Source organism: Furipterus horrens, unplaced genomic scaffold (genome assembly GCF_987537825.1).
Source record: "Furipterus horrens unplaced genomic scaffold, mFurHor1.1.pri manual_scaffold_1, whole genome shotgun sequence".
Classification (NCBI taxonomy): Eukaryota; Metazoa; Chordata; class Mammalia; order Chiroptera; family Furipteridae; genus Furipterus; species Furipterus horrens.
In genome coordinates, this window is record NW_028327171.1 from 93345716 (window position 1) to 93368075 (window position 22360).

Sequence of the window (22360 nt, forward strand, 5' to 3'; positions counted from 1 at the left end):
CCTGTACCAGTCTGGGCCTAGGCAGCTTGTTGGAGACTTCCAGGGATCTACTGCCTTTGTCTGACTTCTTTAGTTGTTAATCTATTCAATCTGTGATCAGCTGTCAGGCTTAAGAACCGTGGATGTGGCAGCTTAATTCCCGTAGGCAGGTCCTTTGCTTCCCCTCAAGAGCTCTTTTTCTCCTCTTGTTTCTCTCCAGCTAGTAAAAAATCCTGTGGCTTTTCACTTGTCACAGCTGATACTATTTTACTTTCCACTCTGTTGCTGTAGTCTGGGAAGCTCAGCTGGGGGTTTATACCCTGCCCTTCTCAGGGGGAACCCCCAGCTGCTGAGCTGTTTCTCAGTCCCTTCAGCTGCCACCTGTGGGAGCCCAGCCAGCCCTTCCACTGCTCTGCACTTCCTACGAGTCACGTTGTGATGTAGCGGCCTTTTCTGTCTCTTCGTGGTTATAAGACTTCTTTCCAGCTAGTTTTTGGTTGGTTATTCCAGATAATTTCTCCAAAATTAAGTTGTAAGTCTAGACTTGTCCTGGGAGGAGGTTAGTGTAGCTTCCACTTACTCCTCTGCCATCTTGGATCTCCAGAAACATCTTAGTAAACATAGTTTTTAAACACCCCATTTTATTTATTCATTCATCTGTTAGTGGGCACTAGGTTTTTTTTCATATTTTTGCTAGTGTGAATACAACTGCAATGGGCATTTTAGTGCAGATTTCTCTTTTAGATATTGACTTCAATGGAATTACTGGATTATAAAGTAGTCACATTTTTATTTTTTGAGGAATCCCCGTACCGCTTTCAATAATGAATGCACCAAATTACATTTTACCACATTATACGAAGAAGGTTTTCCTTTTCTCCCCATCCTTGCCGACACCAGTTGTCTTTTGCCTTTATGGTAATAGCTAATTTTACCTGTGTGAAATGATATCTCATTGTCATTTTGATTTGTCTATTCCTGGTGATACATGATATTGAACATCTTTTCATATACTTTAGGCCACTTGTATTGTCTTTTTTAGGGAAATGTCTACTCAGGTCCTTTGCCCACTTTTTCATTGGGTTATCTGTATATATATATATATATTTTTTTTTTTACTATTGAGTCGTATGAATTCATTATATATTTTAGATATATGGTTTGTGGATATTTACTGCCATCCCACAGATGGTCTCTCCTCTGTATTGTATTGTTTCCTTTTCTGTACAGAAGGTTTTTAGTTTAATGCATTCTTATTTGTCTATTTTTCCTTTTGTTACTTATACTTTTGGTGTCATAGCCAAGAAATGATTTTACACAGCAATATGAAGAAGTGTTTCCCCTATGTTTTCTCTCTAGAGATTTATGGTTTTAAGTCTTATGTTTAAGTCTTTAATGTACATTGTGGTAATTTTTGTGTATGGGGTAGAATAAGGCTCCAATTTCACTCTTCTGCATATGAATATCTAATCTTCTCTTCCTGTAAAGGATTAGATAGTAAATATTTTAGATTTTGTTGGCCATCCAATTTTTGCCACAACTACTCAACTTTACTATTGGAGCAGAAAAACAATCATAAACAATATGTAAGTGAGTGAACTTGCTTGTTTTACAATACAACTTATTGATGTTAGGATTTGAATTTTATGTAATTTTCTACTGTTATAACAGTACTTTTGCTTTACTTATTTTCAACAATATAAAAATGTAAAAACCATTTTTAACTACATACATACAAAAATAGCAGGTGGCTGTCCCCTGTACTAGCATATGTCCCTTACTCCTAAGTGTGACCCTATTTTGATTCATAACTAAAAGCCTGGGATTTCATTAAGGTCTCCCATTTCACAGGCTTTGAACTTCAATCTGTCTCCATGGCTGCATAAGCTTTGCTCAGGTTTTAGTTTCCTACCTATTGTTTTCTGATAGATTTATTGTGATGTTATCCTGCACATATGGTATTTAAGAGTCAGTCAATGTTTGGAGGGAAATTTGTAGTCAGATCTTGGGCTCATTTCTCTGAAATCCCTTCTTTCAAATTTTATTTTTCAGGTCTCAGATGTTTGGGGAGCTCCATACTCTAACATGCCCCTCCTCGGCCCAGATTTACTGCTGCTTTCTGCATAGGCTCTTCTGCCCACTCTCCATACACAGACAATTAGAAAATGTCTAGAGAAAGTGTCAATTTGAATATAAAATTTATTGTTAGTTTGAATATAAACATTACTTTATGTTTTCTTCTTTCAAAGATTGTAATTCTTCAAATATTGCTTTCAGTTTTTAAATCTCCACTGTCTTCAAACAGTTATATATGTGTTTATTGAGTCAAGTTTTTATTCTTGTTTTCAGTGAGAGAGAATTCATCAACTTCCTGAGAGCATAAGGTATGTATAGGCTTTTTAAATTGATATGTAGTAAAATTTTCAATATAGCTTCTAGGTTTTGTAATATAGTTAGAAAGATAATGATATATACATAGTTTTTAATAAATATTTTGGTTTCAAGTTTTACATTTAAATCAATTTTTACATTTAAATCATTTAGTAGCCTGAAATTCATTTTGATAAGTGATATAAAAGATGATTTGTTTTTTTCTCAGATGTCCATCCAGTTTTTTAAAACATTGGCTATTGACTTGAAATGCTATCCTTGTAATATATTAAACTCCTAATTGTACAGGAATATATTCCAAGATTCTTTACTATACTTCACTGTCTATCTATGAATTAAGATTATGCTATTTCAGAATACATTTTATTATCAGGGAAATCTATTTCCCTATTAGTCCACTATTTCAGAAGTTTCCCAGTTATCCTTTCATGTGTATTTTTTCCAATGAACTTTATAATTAGATGATAAATTATAAAGAAAGTGGAACATCAAAAACATAAGCAAAAGGAGATAAATACAGGTAAGCTGGACTTTATATAAATGAAAAACTTTTGTGCAAGTTCAACAGAGTGAAATGGTAACTGATAGAGCAGTGAGTGTCAATGGTGTGCCGCAGCAGACTGACATGCTGCAAGAATTTTAAAAATATGCAACACCTAACTATTTATTCAGGGGCACTAATCTCTTTTCTCTTAGATTGTCAAATAAAAAAATGACAACAACCAACACAATAATAGATGGCGGGTGTGAATGAATCAAAATTATAAGTATTTTTTGTCCAATTGTCAAAAATATACTTTTTGGTGTGCCACAGAATTTTAGTGATGAGTTTACATATGCCACGAGAGGAAAATGTTGAAAATCACTGCCATTGTGTGGAAGAAAATATTTGCAAATTATATTTTACTGATATATGGAACCTATAAAGAACTCCTACAGCTCGATAACAACAATAAAAAGAAACAACCCAATAAATAAATGAATTAAGGATTTGAACAGGCATTTCTCCAAAGGAAATATATAAATCACCAATAATACATGAAAAAATGTTCAACATCACTAATCATTATGGAAGTGCAAATTAAAACCACGGTGAGATATTACTTATCCATTAAAATAGCTATTAATAAAAAATAAAAATGACAAATGCTAGCAAAGACGTGGAGAAATTGAAAACTTTGTGTATTGCTCTTGGAAATATGAAATGATTCAGCCACTGGAAAAGAATACGGTGATTTTTCAAAAACTTAAATTAATTAACCTAAAATTGAATAATCTAAAATTAATAGAAATGTCATTTAATCAATGATTCCACTTCTGGATATATAAGCAAAATAATTGAAAACAAGGCCCAAAACAGATATTTTACACCAATGTTCATAGCAACATTACTCATAATAGCCAAAAGGTGGAAGCAAACCAAGTGTCTAGCAAGAGTTGGATGGATCCACAAAATATGAAATAAATACAGACAATAGAATATCATTCAACCTTTAAAAGGAAAGAAATTCCGAGACATGCTAGAGCATGAATGAACCCTGGAGATAATATGCTAAGTTAAATAAACCAGTGACAAAAAGACAGATATTGTATGTTTTTATTTAAATGAGGTACCTAGAGTCGTCAAATGCATAAAAAAAAAAAAGTAGAATGGTGACAGTTGGGTGCTCGAGAATGGGAGGAATTGATAATTAGTGTTCAATAGGTTTAAGTTTGAGAAAGTGGAAAGTTCAGTAGATGAATGGTGATAATGTTTGCCCAACAATGTGAATGTACTTAATGTCACAGAAATGTATATGTAAAAAATGGTTAAAGTGACTTCCAGCCAAGAAGGAGGCTTAGACGGACGCACTAGATCTCCCTCTACAACTAGAGAGGAATACAACTACTTCAAAACAAAGGATAACTAGAAATTCCAGAAAATAAAACTACACGGAAGCCCAACATATGAAGTTATAAACCAGCGGCGCCCTTTGGGCAGGTAAGAGCGAAAGGGGGCGGCGCTGTTTGCGGTTGCACCTGGGACAGCGGCGGGGAGAACAACCCCGGCTGCAGTCGAACCCCCAGCAGCTCGCGACCCCAACGCTGGGGAAAGCAGCCACCACATCGCCTTGAACAGTGAGGCCCAGGGGGGCGGGAGGATGGATCCCGGTCTCCTGGCGGAATAACTGTGTGAATCCATCTTGGACCCCCGCCCCCAAAGAAAGCGCCACGGGGCTGCGAAATAGGTCGCGGACAGGCATCGGTCACTGGATTGTGACGACAAAGCACCACGGCACAGCAAGAAAGGCTGCCGAACGGCGCCGGTCGCTGGGTCATTACAAGTACACAGGCACTGCCCCCTACAGCCGGCCCAAGAAAACAAAACGCATCTGTCAAAATGAGGCAGACAACTATAGAAATCCCGGTGACACAGCTCACCAGGCAACAGATGGAGAACCTGACAGATGAACAGATAAGAAACCTGTCAGATGCTCAGTTCTGGGCCATTGTTATCAGGTGGCTTACAGAATTCACAAAAGATCTGGAAAAAGATGAGAAAGAAGCGAAAAACACTCATAACGAAAGGAACAAAACCACATACGAGACAGATGGTGAGGAAAAAAAATCCAGAGTTCATTTCAACAAACTGGAATATGGAGAAGGAACAAGCAGTCAACCAATGCAGAGAGAGGAAATGGGAAGCAACAATGAGAGGATCAGAAACCTCTGGGACAGCTATAAAAGGCCCAACATAAGAATCATTGGTTTGCCAGAGAGCGAGGAAGATGAACTAGAACTTGAAAAATTGAGTGAAAATATAATAAAGGAGAACTTCCCAGACTTGGGGAAGGAAATAGACTTACAGGTCCAGGAAGCACAGAGAATTCCAAAAAAACTGGACCCGGGGAGAACCACTCCAAGACACATTATAATCAAAATGTCAAAAATTAAAGATAAAGAGAGAATCTTAAAAGCAGCAAGAGAGAAGAAAAGAATTATGTACAAAGGGGTCCCAATTAGACTATCAGTTGACTTCTCAAGGGAGACCCTGCAGGCAAGAAGGGACTGGCAAGAAATATTCAAAGTAATGAAAATCCAAAACCTACAACCACGAATACTCTATCTAGCGAAATTGTCATTCAGAATAGAAGGACAGAGAAAGTGTTTCCAGGACAAAATAAAACTGAAGAGTTCATTAGATCCAAACCACTGTTATATGAGATGTTAAAGGGACTGGTTTAGAAAAAGGAGGATCAAGACAATGAAATCTAAAATGAAAACTGCATCACAAGAAACAACAGAAGCTAGGGAATTGAAACAAAGGCAAACTAAACAGGCAATGAGAGTGGAAAAAGAACTATAGGTACGGGGAACATATTGGGGGGAGGTCAACAGGGAGGGGGAATGGGGAGAGGGAGGGAGATGATATAGGAATTAAGGATCATGGTAGGAGGGAATGGAATAGACAGAGAGAGGTTGAGAACTGTATGCACTACTAATGGACATGATCTAAAAGGGGGGGACAACTGGAGTGAGGGGGGCCACCGGGTGGAGGGGAGCAGAGGGAAGGGAAATTGGCACAAATGTAATATTATAATCAATAAAACACATTTAAAAAAAAGAAAAAATGGTTAAAGTGATGAATTTTATATTTTCTGTATTTGACCATAAGAAAAGTAGTTTTAGAAAGATAAAAAGGAAGTGAAGACCAATTTGTAATTTTTATTGGAATTGATGAAGTTGACAATTTTAAAAATACAATGTCTTACTAAGAATAAGAAGTACCCTTCTGTTATTTATTTTTTATGCTTCTCAGTAGAACATTATATTTTTCTTCACATAGGTTCTGAACATTTTCTTGTATTTTTTAGGCTTTTTGTTTATTTACTTTTTTGTTATACTTTGAAAGTAAATTTTCCTCATTTTTAGCTGGTTCTTGTTTGAATATAAAATAGTTTTAAATTATTTTATATTATTTTTAACCAGGCATCCTTTTTTGCTTACATGGTTTTCTCTAGGACTATGTTAATTTCTTCAAACAAGTATTTATTGAGCATAATTTGAATGTAAATAAATTTGAGTGTAAAGAACATATTCAGATGCTCAGAATCTTGTACTTTATCTGGAAATTAAAAAAACAAAATGAAACTATTTTTTTTAATGCTTAGAAGATTGCCTATATTCCAGACTTTCATTTTCTGAGAAAAAATAAACCTCCTAAAAAAAACGAAGTCATTTTCTCACCTCACTAAATTAATACAACCTTTAAAATCATATGCTAACCTTTATGAAATACTTTCTATTTTATATTACATTTTACTCAACTGTAGCAGGAAAAAATAAATACAGTCAGTCACTTAAGATACAGTCACACCAGGATCCTGAGGACAACCCTGATGATAAGAGTCAATGCTCTGGGCAGTGCACCATAGGGAGAAGCTACAGTTTCCATTCCAGCTCTGTTCTTGGTCAGCTCAAGTGTTGTTCCTCAGGGACCACTGACCCTGGTGTGGTCTTCCCCACTTCAGATGCTCTCTATCTCATTCTTGAGTGTGCACCTCAATCACATATGAAACTAGAAAAATACTTTCCCTGGGCCTGGCAAGGAATTTCTGACTCAGACCTGTTGTGGGGTTCATGTATTGGTATTTTAAATATGACTCAGGTAATTCTTATGCTGCAGGTAAGCTATGAACCATACTTTGGGAAATAATAATCTTCCATAGTAACAACTTCAACTGCCATCCCCAAACTACGTTTTTTTTTTTTCCTTTTATTTTTTGGTTTTTCAATTACAGTTGTCCCATTTTTCCCCCATTGCTCCCCCCCACCCAACCCACCCCTTCTCCCGCAATTATATCCCTCCCCGTTGTCCATGTCCATGAGTCATTTATACATGTTCCTTGACTAGACCCTTCCCTTACTTATCCCCCTTCTCTCCCTCCCCCCTCCCCCCTACTGACTACTATTTTACTCTTTGTCCTATTTAGTTTGGTTGTTTGTGTTGTTCTTTAGTTTAATTGAGACTAGTAGGCACTGTAAGGTTTTTCTTTTTAAATGTCTAACTTCATTTTCCCATCTCTGGTATAATTATGCCTCCTTACCATGTTGAACCCTGATAGTAGTGTACACAATCACTTCTGTCTTTTCTCAGCACAGATTTGTTTTCTGCCTTCACTCTCCTCTTTGGAATTTCTTTAGTCCCTCACTATTGTGTCTGATGTACCTGATTTTCCATGATTGCAATCCCCAGCTTCCCTGGCATGGGACATTACCACCTCTGCCATTCCAGCTGGGTTAAGGTTGTACATACTCTATTAACCTCTGAGTTCTTTCATTTAGCTCTCTAGGTACCACCACATTCAATTGCTTTTTACATATTCTAAATCCCAAAGAACTCACTGAGACAATAGCCCTCCCTAGCCACAACTATGTCATTTTTATAAGCATATTACAGCAATACTGAATCATGTTATTTCTGCACATTACACCATGTCCAATTATTCTTCATACTCAAATTTATGTAGCCGACCTGTAAAAGAACCCAATGTTACTACATATTCCCAGTTTAAACAGTCAATTTTTATAAACCCAATAATTAGTTAAATTTAAAAATCCGAATATGCCTCCTCTTGTAACTCTCTAGTGGTCTTACATGCTGATGAAATTGTGATACAACATGGTAATTTTGTTTGCCTGGTATATTTATAAAAATGGCATGCTATCTATACATTACCTATAAACCTTAGTTTCTGAACTTATTGTAACTAAAAGTTCATATAGAATTGCCTGGTCCTGTGTAACATCCCATGTAGCCACCAACTATACTCCTAGTGAAATCTGGATAAGCCATTCTTGCAGATGTACTCTGTTCCCCTTTGGAATAGCAGTGCCTAACTTGTGCCATCTTGGAGCCTTCTCTGATTAGTTTTTTTTCCCACAGCCCAACTCTTTCCCCTATTTATTCTAACACTGAGTGAATATGTGGCATTATCAAAGCTGTCTTAATGCTGGGGCTAGGGGATGTGAGGCTGGAGGGCATCAGCATGTTAAACAACAAGGACATTTGGGCAGGAAGCAATTCATTATCACATCATGTTTTATCCCACTTTTTAATCTTTAAATCAGTTCTATATGAACAAGGAGCTTAAGCATATTGCTCTCTGATTCAACAGATGAGGATTCTCTGCCACTTTCACAAGGACCTAGGATCCCACATGAAAACTATAATTTTGCTAGAGGAACCCTGGGAAATCTCAGCCCCTTCACTGGTTCATAACAACCTAACATAAACATGAAAAGTGGTACAATGACCATTTATAACTAGATAATGGCACATTAGCATTCTGATTCCCTCCCTATGACTATGAATACACCCACTAGGATTTTCAGTACTCTGCCTAAAAACCTTCATCTTCTCAGGAAAGCTGGCAACCACTACACCCTCCCTCTTTTATTTGAAAATCAGCATTAAGTCTACCCCAGGTAATAATGGTCTATGGCTTTACATACTTTTTTTAAGTTTTCAATCCATGTACTGTATTATATCAAAGGCAATATTAAAACATAGTACAAGTTCTTAGCCTCAGAGTAGGGTATCTCAATCTCAGCATCATTGACATTTTGGGCTAGATAATTCTCTCCAGTGGAGGACTATCCTGTGCATTGTAGTATGTTGAGCAACATCTCTAAACTTTACTGACTAGATTTCAGTAGTAGCCCTGTCAGCCCCGTGTGAAAAGCAAAAATGTCACCTGACATTCCCAAGTGTCCCTGGGGAGTAAAATTGTCCCTGGTTGAGACAACTGCCTTAGAGAAAGTGAAATTTAAGTAATGTAGTGCATATTTAATCTTTTTTTTCATTTTATAAGCATATTTTACTATGTTGTTAAAGTAGTCCCACTTTTTTTCCCCTTTGCTCCTCTCTGCCCAGTATCCCCCTTCCCTCCAGAAATCCCACCCCTCTTAGTTCATGTCCATGGGTCGTGCATATAAGTTCTTTGGCTTCACTCTTTCCTATATTATTCTTAACTTCCCCCTGTCTATTCTGTACCAACTGATTATGCTTAGTCCCTGCACCATTTTCCCATTTCTCACCCTTCCCCGTCCTAGCTGAACACCCTCCAAATGATCCCCATACCTATGATTCTGTTCCTATTCTGGTTTGCTTAGTTGGATTTTGTTTTTATTTTTTGGATTCAGTTGTTGATAGTTGTGAGTTTGTTGTATTTTAATGTCCATAATTTTGATCTTCTTTTTCATAAGTAAGTCCCTTTGACATTTCATATAATAATGGCTTGGTGATGATAAACTTCTTTAGCTTCACCTTGTCTGAGAGGTACTTCATCTGCCCTTCCATTCCAAATGATAGCTTTGCTGATTAGAGTAATCTTGGTTGTAGGTTGCTTTTCATCACATTGAATACTGCTTGCCAGTCCCTTCCTGCCTACAAAGTGTCCTCTGAGAAATCAGCTGATACTCCTATATGCACCCCCCTGTAGGCAACTCTCCACCTCTCTCTTGCTGTCTCCAGGACTCTCTCTTTATCTTTCACCTTTGGCATCTCAACTGTGATGTGTCCTGGTGTGGTCCCCTCTGGGTCCAGCTCGCCTGGGATCCTCTGTGCTTCCCGGACCTGTATGTCCATCTCCTTCGCAAAATTTGGGAAGTTTTCCTCATTGTTTTCAATTCTTGCTTCCTCATTCTGCAATGCTAGATTGTTGCTTTCTTTCTTATGTTCCAATTTATTGATTCGAACCCCGGTTTTCTTCCCTTCACCATTGGTTTTGTGTGGATTTTTCTTCGTTTCACTCAGCATAGCCTTCACTTCTTCTCTTATAAGTTTGCCATATCAAGCATATCTGTAAAGCCTGTGAGCATCTTTATCACCAGTGTTTTGAATTCTGCATCTGTTAGGTTGACTATCTCCTCGCCACTTAGTTCTCCCACTGGAACCTTGATCAATTCCCCCTTTTGAGCCATACTTCTGTGTCTCTTCATTCTGTCATGCTCCTGTGTTTGTTTGCTTCTGCATCCCAGGTAGAGCTGTTGCTCCTGTTACATTGTAATGCGCAGAGCCTTAGGGGTTCATCAGTACAGGGTGACCTGTTTTACCACGTTGTGGTGCTGTATGTGGGGAAGGGTTCCTAGAGGGAACAATGCCGCCTGCCCAGCACTCGCCCCTTTTCCATGCACCTCTCCCAATTCCGCACTGAACTGGCACCCCTCTAGCTGCTGCCTTGGCCATCATTACCAGAGTGGATGGGTCTGTGGATGTTCTAGGACCATGGGGTTCCTTTAAACAAGCGGACTCTGCTGAGACCAGCAGTTTCTGCTTCCATCTCGACCCCCACTGGTCTGCACAGTCAGAAACAATGAGACTTGATTTTCCTTGGTGCTGGGACTGCGATCTGCAAAGTCCAGTGAGGAGCTAGGAATGCTCCCCAGGTGTCCCTCCTGACTTTTTAAAATGTGTGACTGCGCTTTCTGCGGGCCTGACACTGCTACCTCTGCTGCTGCTGCTGCTGCTGCTGCTGCTGCCACCACACCGTGTCCTCTCCACCCCAGTTCTGCCCCTCCTACCTGTCTGGATGAGCATTTCTTTTTTATATCTTTGTTTGTTGGACTTTAATGCAGTTTGATTTTTTGGAACTTCTGGTTGTTTCTAGTTTTGAGGTAGTTGTAGTCCTTCTCAGTTGTGGAGGGAGACACAGCATGTCTGTCTACATCTCCATCTTGGCCTGTAGTACCTTTAATTTGTTTTTAAGATAATTTATGTGACTTCAGTGAATTGGCAAGAGTTCACTCTTAGTCTAAAAGTTAACAGGGCAGTTAGAAACTTCTCAAAGGAACAGAAATGCTGATACTAAATAAAGTACCCACACAAGTGAGTTGCCATCTGAATTTATTATAGCTGAGAGCCCAGCCTAGGCTACAGACATTTGATGTTAACTGACCATTCAGTAATATATTAAACCACGATGTTTGTACTATGAATTAACCCCTGTGCAAAGACAACATAAGGCGTTTCTATAAACAAGAGCTGTTATTTTTCTAGATACCTAATTTTTAAAGCTTATAGTTGGCACTCATCTAATACCATGCCTCATATAGTATCTGTGTGTTCAAAAAATTCTTGATGAAAGGATTCTAGTTTACAGAGAGAAAGGCATATATGTGAGTAGGTGGGTAGAGAATGTATTTCAGGGTTTTATCTCTTCCTAAAGCATGGTCTCTGTTACTAGGGCTCAAAGTATGAGCAGCAGACTTATAATACTGGAGTCACCAAGCAGATTTCTAGAAATGCAGAATCTCAGGCCTTATCCTTGACATATTAGATTATGAATTTCATCACTATCTCAGGTGATGCTTTTCCAAATTAAATCTTGTTAAGCACCTCCCCCAAACACTAGTTCTTCATATTTTTAAAAGATAAATTCTGAGAAATAATTCTGTAAAAAATCACTTTGAGGAAGAGTGGGTTAAATAAAGTCATACAGGTTCTTATATGGCAGTACCTCTCAAGAAGTATCTGTGTTTAAATTCTGACATTCCAAAGTTGTGAAGTTGTGGGAGATATTCAGCCGTGGTTTCCAAATGTATTTGATAATGGAAACTTTTTCTCATAAGTATCATTTTGAAAATGTTGCTGTTATTGTGTATGGGCATTCAACTCATAATTAAGCAGCACATGGATCATAAGTAAATAACTTAATTAGACAGCTAATCATGATTAGTGATTACTGATAATATGTTGAATGGAAGGACAAAACAGACTTTCCAGAGAAGAAAAACTAATTGTCATCATCATTAAACAATCAAAAACCATAAAACATAATTACTTAGAGTAATAACTACTTAAATTTAAAAACTACTAACAACCTTTATCACTCTTGGCCATCTTGGCTGGCTGCTTTGGTTGGGGGTTGTGTCTTACCTAAAGCAGGAAGATGGTTGCCTCAAACAGGACAAAAACAGCCACTGGAGTCAATTAATTCAAAGCTCCAATTTGTTATGAAAAGTGAAAAGTATGACTGGGGTACAAGTAGACTCTGAAGATGATCATAGAAGGCAAAGGGAAACTGATCTTCCTTACCAGCACTCTCCAGCCTTGAAAAATTCTGGAATAGAGTGCCATTCTGTGTTGACCAAGACTGCTGTCCATCACTACAGTGGCAATGATATTGAACTAAGCATAGCATGTGAAAAATACTGTAGAGTGTGCACACTGGCTATCATTGATCAAGGTGATTCTGATGTTATTAAAAACATGACAGAACAGACAGCTGAAAATTTTGTAAATCATGCAAAATTTTTCTTTAATAAAATTGGCCAGAGCTAGGCTGAAAAGAAGACTTCTGGAGACTTCAGGAGACTTCTGGCCAAGATGGAGGTGTAGATTGACACGCTCTGTCTCCCTCCACAAATAACAAGTAATACAACTATCGCAAAACCAGAAACAACCAGAAGTTCCAGAAAATAAATGGAAGTCCAATGTATGAAGTTATAAAGAAGTGGTGCTCATCCAGATGGGTAGGAGGGATGAAGCCAGGGCAGCAGCGACGATGGTGGTAAGCACAGACACCCGTATTTAAGGGGAGGTGAGAAGCACCTGAGGAGCACACCTGGCTACAGATCAGACCTGTCAGCTTGAAATTCCAATGCTGGGAAAGGCAGACACCTGTTCCCTTGGACTGTGAGGCCTAGAGGGGGTGGGGATGAAGGAGGAGGCTCCTGGGCTCTCAGCGGAGAGTGAACAGCAGGAATCCATCTTGGACCCCCACCCCCGCAGAAAACATCACAGCGTGATGAGAAGGGTCACCCAGTAGAGACAAGTGCACGGGGCTCTGCCCCCTATAGTGTAGGAAGTGTGACAGCTCAGCCTAGGAAGCAAAGGTATACACAGAACTTTCAAGATGGCACAGATCATAATAGAGACCCTGGTGACACAGCTGACCAGACAGCAAATACCTAATCTAATGAAGCAGCAGATAGAAAATCTTTCTTAGGCACAGTTAAGAGCTTTGGTTATAAAAATGTTTACAGACCTATCAGCAGATCTTAAACAAGACGGGGAAGAAATAAAGTCTAGTCCTGCTGAAATGAACAAAAACACATATGAAACTAGTGGTGAGGGAAAGAAAAGCAGGGGTCAAATTTAAAAATCGGAACATAAGGAAGGAACAGTCAACCAAGGCAGAAAGAGAAAATGAAAAGTGAGAAAAATGAGGAGAGGCTCAGAAATCTATGGAACAGCTATAAGTGGGCAAACATCCGAATCATAGGGTTGCCAGAAGGTGAAGAAGAAAAACTAGAAATTAAGATACTATGTGAGAAAATAATGGAATAAAACATCCCTAACTTGTGGAAGGAAATAGACTTACAGTTCCAGGAAGCACAGTGAGTTCCCAAAAAACTGGACCCAGGGAGAACCATACCTAGACACATTATAATAAAAATGTCAAAAATTAAAGATAAAGAGACAATCTTAAAAGCAGAAAGAGAGAAGAAGAGAATTATGTACAAAGGGGTCCCAATAACACTGTCAGCTGATTTCTCAAAAGAAACTCTGCAGGCAAGAAGGGACTGGCAAGAAGTATTCAAAGTAATGAAAATCAAAAATGTAAAACCACGATTACTTTATCCGTCGTCGTCGGCAGCCGTCCGTCTCGAGAGACGATGGTGTAGCTTCTTAAGAGTCTATCTGCACCACCGAGAATGGCTGTGCAGTCCGACTCGGGAGTGACACGGTATCTGTCTCCTCCCGTGTTGAATCGACATCTTGCGATGACGCTGGAGTGTCCTCTCCAGTGAAGCTGAAGCTACAGAGCCTGGGAAGGGTGATATGGAGGGTCTGCTGTTGCCCATGCAGCAGACCCCACCTCTCTTCGCAGCTGAAGGATCCAAGGGAAAGACGGAGTCAATACAGCTTGGCTTCAGGTGCGCCGCAGGAGTTGCTGGTGTTGACTACAAAGTCAAACCGCCTTAGGGACTCCGGCTCCGGATTTTCTGTCGGGGTTTACTCCCTAAACCTTTCCCCTGAAGAGGTATGCCGCAAGGCAGCGGAGGTTTTTTGGAGTCAGAGTTTTCCTTCTCTGATGTGCCCTGACTGGAAGATCGAACCAGCGACACTTAGTTCGCAGGCCGACGCTCAATCCACTGAGCCAAACCAGCCAGGGTTACTTTATCTGGTGAAACTGTAATTCACAATAGAAGGGCAGAGAAAGTACTTCCCGGACAAAGTAAAACTGAAGAAGTTTATCAGATCCAAACCACTGTTACATGAAATGTTAAAGGCATTTGTTTAGGAGAAAGAAAGAGAATCCAAACTATGAACATTAAAATTAGAACTGTATCACAACAACCAAAAACAGAAGCTAGGGAATCAAAACAAAGGCAAACTAAGTAGGCAACAAGAGTTGGAAAAAAATTACATGTATGAGGAATATTAGGGGGTAGGTCAGCAGGGAGGGGGAAGTGGGGAATGAAAGAGAGATGGTACAGGAATTAAGAAACATAGTAGGAGATCCAAGATAGAAGAGGAGTAAGTGGAAGCTACACTAACCTCCTCCAAGGACAAGTCTGGATTTACAACTTAATTTTGGAGAAATCATCTGGAATAGCCAACCTAACACTAGCTAGAGTGAACTCTTATAACCACGGAGAGACAGAAAAGGCTGCTACATCACAACGTGAACAATAAAAAGTGTGGACACATGGAAGGGCTTGCCAGGCTCCCATGGGTGGCAGCTGAAGGGACTGAGAAACAGCTCAGCAGCCAGGGGTTCCCCCTGAGAAGGGCACGGTCTAAACCCCCTGCTGGGCTTCCCAGACTACAGCCACAGAGTGGAAAGTAAAACAGTATCCAGCTATAAAAAGCAAAAAGCCACATGGTTTCTTGCTAGCTGGAAAGAAACTGTTGGAGAAACAGAACTCTTAAGCGGATCACATACGAAAATATTTTGGCCCCCACTTACCCTGGGCTCAAGCAGAGGGAAGGCAGAGAGGACTGGAGATGCTTGGGGAGAGTTTGGCATGGTGGCTTTGAGGTGAGAACTGGGGGAGAAGCTGACTGGCTTCCAGTGCTGACTCATCCCAGGTACTGCAGGCAGACCATTTCCCTCCAAGTGGCATCAGCCTGAGGAAAAGCAAAAGCCCTGCCTACAGTTATTAAGCTGCTACACCCTTGGTACTTAAGCCTGATGGCTAATACAAGATTGAATAGATTAACAACAAAAAAGACAGACAAAGGCAGTAGATCCCTGGAAGTCTGCAACAGCCTGCTTAGGGCCATACAGGTATATTACGCCACAAGGAGCAGATGAAGGAAGTGCAGATCATTCTAAGAAGCAACAACAAGCAATAAGAATCACAAAAATGGGGAGACAGAGGAACAGCTCCCCATCGAAAGGAAAGGTAAAATCCCCAGAAAGAGTGCTAAATAAAAAAGAGGGGAGCCAACTATCAGATATTGAATTCAAAACATGGATTATGGAGAAACTCAATGAGTTCAGCAGAAACTACAAAGAACTCCAGGAAAACTACAAGGAACTCCAGAAAAACTACAAGGAACTTACTGAGAATTACAACAGCATGAAATAGGACATAGAAGCTATCAATAGGACCCAGGAGGAAATGAAGAATACAATGTCTGAATTGAAGAACACAGTAGGTGGAATTAAGAGCAGGCTAGAGGAAGCAGAAGATCGGATTAGTGAGCTGGAGGACAATGTAGACAAAAACTCCCAGACAGTGCAACAAAATGAAAAAAGACTGAACAAGACTGAAGATGTTCTAAGACAGCTGCAGGACAACATGAAACGTAATAATATCTGTATCATAGGAATTCCAGAAAGAGAAGAAGAGCAAGAGATAGAAAACTTCTTTGAAAAACTAATGACAGAAAACTTCCCTAACATGAGGAGAGAAAGAGTCATGCAAGTCCAGGAAGCACAGAGGGTCCCAATGAAGATGAACCCTAACAGGCCCACCGCAAGACACATCATAATTAAAATGGCAACACTGAAAGACAAAGTGAAAATCCTAAAAGCAGCAAGAGAGAAACAACTAATAACATACAAGGGAGCTCCAATAAGGCTATCATCAGATTTCTCAGCAGAAACACTACAAGCCAGAAGGGAATGGCAAAAAATATTCCAAGCAATGAAAAACAAAGGCCTACAACCAAGAATACTCTACCAAGCAAGGCTCTCATTCAAAATGGAAGGTGAAATAAGGAGTTTCGCAGACAAAAGAAGGCTAAAAGAATTCATCAGCACCAAATCAGCATTGCAAGTGGTGCTAAAGGATCTGCTTTAAGAAGATGAAGAAACAGAGGAAGACAGAGAGGAACACAAGTACAAAGGGGGGAAATGACAATGAATAAGTACTTTTCAGTAATAACCTTAAATGTAAATAGATTAAATGCTCCAATCAAAAGACATAGGGTAGCTGAATGGATTAGAAAGAATGACCCACACATATGCTGTCTACAACGGACCCACCTTAGAACAAAAGATCTACACAGACGGAAAGTGAAGGGATGAAAAAATATTTCAAGCAAAGAAACTTTAAAAAAAAGCTGGGGTAGCAATACTTATATCAGACAAAACAGATTTCACAGCAAAGGCCATAAAAAGAGACAAAGAAGGACATTTTATAATATTTAAGGGAAAAATATATCAAGAAGATATAACCTTTATAAATATATATGCACCCCACTTAGGAGCACCCAAATATGTAAGGAAAATTTTGAAAGACTCCTGGAAAAAATATAGACAGCAACAGACTCATAGTAGGGAACTTTAAGACCCCATTGTCAACAATGGACAGACCTTCAAATGAAAGAAACACCAAAGATATTGAGGCACTGAACAACACTCTAGATCAAATGGACTTAGTCGATATATATAGAAGTTTTCACCCCAAAGAAGCAAAATTTACATTCCTATCAAGTGCACATGGAACATTTTCAAAGATAGACCACATGGTAGGACACAAAACAAGCCTCAAGAAATTCAAGAAAATTGAAATTATATCAAGCATCTTCTCAGATCACAATGGCTTAAAATTGGAAATCAACCTCAAAGAAAAAACTCAAAAACATTCAAACTGACGGAGAATGCATAACATGCCATTAAATAATGAATGGGTTAACAATGACATCAAGAAAGAAATCAAAAAGTTTCTGTAAACTAATGATAACAAACACACAACAACCCAAAACCTATGGGATACACTTTTGAGAGGAAAGTTCATAGCAACACAGGCCTACCTAAAAAAGCTAGAAGAATCGCTAATAAAAAATTTAATTCTAAAGCTATAAGAACTAGAGGAAGAACAACAAGCAAAGCCCAGATCAAGTAGAAGGAAGGAAATCATCAAGATCAGAGCACAATTAAATGACATAGAGACTAAACTAACAATTCAAAAGATCAACATATGTAGGAGCTGGTGGTTTGAAAAGATAAATAAAATTGACAAGCCTTTAAGCCGGCTCATCAATAAAAGAAGAGAGAAGACCCAAATAAATAAAATCAGAAACTAAAGAGAAGAAATCACAACTGATACCACAGAAATACAAAGAATTGTAAGAAATTATTACGAACAACTGTATGGCAAGAAATTTGACAGCCTAGAGGAAATGGACAAATTCCTGGAAACATATAGTCTTCCAAAACTGCATCAAGAAGAAGCAGAAAGCCTGAATAGACCAATAACAACTAGTAAAATTGAAGCAGTAACCAAAAAACTCCTGGCACACAAAAGCCCTGGACCAAATGGCTTCACAGATGAATTCTACAAAACATTTAGGAAAGAAGTAACTCCTATCCTCCTCAGACTATTCAAAAACATCCAAAGTCGTTCTATGAAGCCAGTGTTACCCTAATTCCAAAACCAGGTCAAGACACAACAAAGAGAAAACTACAGGCCAATATTACTGTTGAACATAGATGCTAAAATCCTCAACAAAATATTGGCAAACAGGATCCAGCAACACATTAGAAAGATCATACACTGAGATCAAGTGGGATTCATATCAGGGATGCAAGGATGATTTAATATTCACAAATCAGTAAACTTAACACACCACATAAACAAAATGAAAGACAAAAACCACATGATCATATCAATAGATGCAGAAAAACTTTTGATAAATTACAACACCCATTTATGATGAAAACTCTCAGCTAAATCGGAATAGAGGGAGCATACCTAAACATAATAAAGGCCATATACGAGAAACCTGAAGCCAACATCATACTCAATGGGTAAAAATTGAGAGTGTTCCTCCTTAGGTCAGGAACAAGACTAGAATGTTCACTCTTTCCACTCCTATTCAGTATAATCCTGGAAGTTCTAGCCACAGCAATCAGACAAGAAAGAGAAATTAAAGGCATCCAAATTGGAAAAGAGGAAGTAAAACTGTCATTATTTGCAGATGACATGATAGTGTACATAGAACACCCTATAGAATCCACAAAAGAACTACTCCACCTAATAAGTGAATTCAGTAAAATAGCAGGGTACAAAGTCAATATTCAGAAATCGAAGGCATTTTTGTACACCAACAATAAAATATCAGAGATAGAAAGTAAGAGAAAATTTTCATTTACCAGGGCAACAGGAAAAATAAAGTACCTAGGAATAAACTTAACCAAGAGGTAGAAGACCTGTACTCAGAAAACTACATAACACTGAAGAAAGAAATTAAGGAAGACACAAATAAATGGAAGCATATACCATGTTCATGAATGGAAAGAATCAACATCATTAAAATGTCCATACTACCCAAAGAAATTTATAGATTCAATTCAATCCCTATTAAATACCAATGACATTTTTCACAGACCTAGAACAAATACTTCAAAAATTTATAGGGAAACAAAGAGCCCAAATAGCCACAGCAGTTTTGAGGAAGAAGAACAAACTAGGAAGAATCACAATACCTGATATCAAACTATAATACAAGGCCATGGTAATCAGCACAGTCTGGTACTGGCATAAGAAGACATATAAATCAATGGAACAGAATAGAGATCCCAGAAATAAACCCAGGTCTACATGGTCAACTAATATTTGACAAAGGGAGAAGGAACATCAAATGAATTGAAAAGAGCCTCTTCAACAAATGGTGTTGGGAGAACCAGACAGGGACATGCAAAAAAATGAAAGTAGACAACCAACTTACACCATACACCAGAATAAAGTCAAAATGGATCAAAGACTTAAATGTAAGCCGTGACACCATAAAAGTCCTAGAGGAAAACATAGGCAGGAAAATTTTAGATATCCCACATAGCAACATTTTCACTGATATATCTCCTAAGGCAAGGGAAATAAAGAAAAGAATAAACAAATGGGACTACATCAAACTAACAAGTTTCTGCTCAGCAAAAGGAAACATCAGCAAGATGAGTAGGAATCCAACCGTATGGGAAAATATATTCGCCAATGACATCTCAGACAAGGGATTGATCTCCAAAATATATAAAGAACTCATACAACTCAACAGCAAGAAGACAGACAACCCAATTAAAAAATGGGCAAAGGACCTGAAAAAACACTTCTCCAAAGAGGACATACAGAGGGTCCATAGACATATGAAAGAATGCTCAACATCACTAGCCATCAGAGAGATGCAAATAAAAACCACAATGAGACGCCACCTCACACCAGTCAGAAGGGCCATCATCAACAAATCAACAAACAACTTGTGCTGGAGAGGGTGCGGAGAAATGGGAACCCTGCTGCATTGCTGGTGGGAATGCAGACTGGTGCATCCACTATGGAAAACAGTTTGAAATTTCCTCAAAAAACTAAAAATGGAACTGCCTTTTGAACCAGCAATTCCATTGCTAGGATTATATCCGAAAAATCCTGAAACAGCAATTCAAAAGAACCTATGCACCCCAATGTTCATAGCAGCACCATTTACAATAGCCAAGTGCTAGAAACAACCTAAGTGCCCATCTGTACATGCATGGATCAAAAAACTGTGGTACATTTACACAATGGAATACTATGTAGCAGAAAGAAAGAATGAACTTCTACCATTTGCAAAAACATGGATGGAACTAGAGACAATTACGCTTAGTTAAATAAGCCAGGCAACAAAAGGAAAATACCCTATGCTATCACCTATTACCGAAACTAATGAACAACACAAACAAATGAGCAAAATTGAACCAGAGGTATGTAAACAAGGGATGAACTAACAGTAACAAGAAGTGAGATGGGAGGGAGAGAAGGGGGTAAGAAGGGGAAGGGTCTAGTCAAAGAACATGTATAAATAACCCACGGACATGGACAACTGAGTGGGGACTCAATGTGGGAGAAGGGGTGGACAGGGTGTAGGGAAGCAAAGGGGGATAAAAATGGGACAAATGTAATGGAAAAACAAACAAAAAAAATTTTAGTGGGATAAAAAATGAAAATATGAAGAATGGAAATGCCAGTTCATTGAATATTAAAAGGACAAGGATTTTTCTTCACACTTTATATTTTTCTTTCTATCTGATCCTTCTAGAGTTTGGCATTCTAAAGAAGTAAGTAATGATATAAGTTTCTTTGCATAAAACTAATAAGACTAGTTGTTAATAGACTTTTTTTTTATTAACCAAGTCTTTGACTGGAATGTCATGCCTAAAGGAGTCATGCTTGGGCTCTGGTTGTTACCAAAAAGCCCTGAGGAACTGGGATTGACTTTCGAAGGTAATAAAAGCCCACAAGATAGAAGTCCTGGTACCTTGGTTGGTTGTACGTTCCACATCAGTCTTTCCAGGGAAAGAATGAAGGTTGTTTTCCTGAAAGATGGCTAGAAGGGACCTTAAGGCACAATGGAAAACCAGAAGGATTTGGAAAAGACAGGTATGTACAGGCAAGGCTGAATGCCAGGTATGTGTCTCAGCTTCTGTGCCTTGACGGGAAGACTGAACGTCACCCTAAATGTTTCTTGCATAAGTTCCAGCAAAGCAGAACTAAAGATCAAAAGTGATCATTTGCTGCTCCTGTTGTGTTTATGCAAATGAACAGGATAAATTAAAAATGGACTTAATGCAGTCTCTTTAATGTCAAGGAGGGTAATAATCGTAGGGAGAAAAATCATTATTCAAGGAAAATCACAATGATCAGTGGTAGACTATAAAGTAGTGCAGCTAACCGTCTTTAAAGTTTCTTTTCATTTAAAATATGTTTTCACTTGAAAGTTAAACTGTTTAATTTACAGGCAAAAAGAATGTCAAATGCCTTGCAACTGGGTGTCTTTCCGATAAGACAGTCATATAGATTTAGAGACTTGTGTGTGAGTTATATTACATAAATTAACATGTGTTTTCTGTTTTCAAAGTGCATAAGCCTATGATCTCATTACCTGAGTGATTGTCTGTATGTATAGGCCTCACTTTATCTTGTCTGGAGCTCTGCCTGCTGAGACTCAACGGTTTGGCTGAACTAACTGGCTGGGTTCGTGAAGCATGGGGTGGTCTATGGGCTTCACTTTAAAACTGGTTTCTATTTTTATCCTAATGACTTGGACAAAAAGAGTCTGGAGGTCTGAGAGGAGGGAAACCTTAAATATTTCTCTCAGCCCAAACTAAGTATAATGAACAAAAGGGTTTTGGACAGGTGAGATGTGCCTGGGACACCTTCCTCCAAAGAAGCCCCCTTTTTTTTTTAGTAATGTGGGACATTGAAAAATTAATACCTGCCTTTTGTCATCTAGTGGTAATGGATTGAATGATGTCCTTTAACCCTGTTGCCCCCAGAATACAATAAGTATGCCAGCCTGTTAAACCAAGCACGCCATTGTCCAGGGACAGCCAACTGACCTGGAGTCTCCAAGACCCTTCCCCATGTGGGAAGGCCACCCTCCCCTCCACACCCCCACTCTTATTAGGAATTTCTGGACCCAAGGGTAGGTAGGATGTCGACCATGTCCAGCTTGAAGCAGCTAGAGGAGCTCGAGACTTTCGCCCATTGTCCTTTATAAAATTATGAAGGGTCTTAA